This window comes from Euphorbia lathyris, chromosome 2 (assembly GCF_963576675.1).
Source record: "Euphorbia lathyris chromosome 2, ddEupLath1.1, whole genome shotgun sequence".
Classification (NCBI taxonomy): domain Eukaryota; kingdom Viridiplantae; phylum Streptophyta; class Magnoliopsida; order Malpighiales; family Euphorbiaceae; genus Euphorbia; species Euphorbia lathyris.
Genome location: NC_088911.1, coordinates 28,642,497 through 28,644,058, shown reverse-complemented (window position 1 = coordinate 28,644,058; position 1,562 = coordinate 28,642,497). Strand labels below are relative to the sequence as shown.

The 1,562-nt window shown below is 34.9% G+C and overlaps 1 non-coding gene across 1 annotated transcript; it reads right to left on the bottom strand.

Annotated features, from left to right (window-relative positions):
* Positions 1–1,155: 1,155 nt before the first annotated feature.
* LOC136221295 (small nucleolar RNA R71) lies at positions 1,156–1,262 on the bottom strand. The gene has a single exon (XR_010685069.1). It is a non-coding gene; the product is annotated as a small nucleolar RNA R71 (small nucleolar RNA).
* Between the last annotated feature and the right edge of the window lie 300 nt (positions 1,263–1,562).

Genomic DNA, 1,562 nt, shown 5'->3' with positions numbered 1-1,562 from the left:
GATATGATCGTGACCGCGGCTTATCGGATATAAAATACTAATTTGATTAAGGTAGGAATCTGCTCCGATCCAGAGAGATTTCTACGGTTCAAAGCCATTTAATTGCATAAATTCTTGTATTATTACATGTTCATAATCTTACCAAAGTTATAGTTGCTTTCTTTGCTTAATAAAAATAAGTTTTATACCTTCTATTTATTCCAAATACGGAAGCATCTGTCTTGTAATCAAAATCTCAAGACAGAATTGTTCTCTAAATTCAATATAATATTCTCATCTAATCCTAATTTATCCGAACCAATACCATCAATTAAACGATTTTCTTTAGTTAGACCTAAAAACGTGAATAAAACTGAATTAAATAAGTTTTTAGTTAAAAAGCGTTCCCTGTGGGTTCGATATCTTTTATTACTACAAGCGTATACCGTGCACTTGCGGAAATCGCTCAACAAGTTTTTGGCGCCGTTGCCGGGGAACGCCAAAATTTTTAACAAAAATTTAGATTTTTCGTGTTTTATTTCGAATCTAGGTTTAAACATACTTATTTTAACTTTTGCAATTTATTAATTTTAATTTACTAATTTATTTATTTTTCAAATTCTGTTTTGTAGGTAGTTTCGGTTCGTGCAAGATTTCAGGTTCATGCGCAGTTCTCGAAGTTCAGGCATTGTACCAGACCCTATAGACCCAGAAATTGAAAAAACCATTAGAAAGAACAAGAAAAACAAGAAAAACAAAAATAAGACTCTAGTAAAAACACATACCGAGCCGGAAAAAAAGGCAAACCCACCAACACTTATGGATTACGCTAGGCCAGGTGTGGCCGATGTAACCAATAGTGTAGTTAGACCCAGAATCACCGCAAACCAATTTGAAATTAAGCCAACTTTGCTTAATATGTTGCAAAATAATATAACATTTTACGGGTTACCTAACGAAAATCCTAACACCCATTTAACAAATTTTCTTGAAATTTGTGACACTTTTAAAATACCAGATGTGACTGCGAAAGCAATCAAACTTCGCCTTTTTCCTTTCACTTTGAAGGATAGAGCGAAAGAGTGGTTAACTTCAATGCCAGCCGCAACTTTTGAAACTTGGGAACAATTAGCCCAAGCTTTTTTATCAAAATATTTTCCTTTAGCAAAAACCGCAAAAGTCATAAAAGAGTTAACATCTTTTTCTCAAAATGATAATTAGACTCTTTATGAGACTTGGGAACGTTTTAAAGAACTTCAACGTTTATGCCCACACCACCAATTACCCGTTGAACTTTTAATGCGAACATTTTACAATGGACTAAATCCTACAACTAGAAGCTCATTAGATGCCATGTCGGTAGGGCTATTTATGAAGAAAACATCAGCCCAAGCAAGAGAACTTTTGGAGGAAATGGCAATCAATAGCAGTATGTGGCCCGCGGAACGTGGACATATACCGGTTGCAAAACCATCATCCTCAACCACATCATCAGTTAAAGGTATAGTGGAACTTGATCCAGTCGCGATGTTACAAGCCCAATTTTCTGCTTTATCGCACAAAATTGATAGGTTTATTGCACC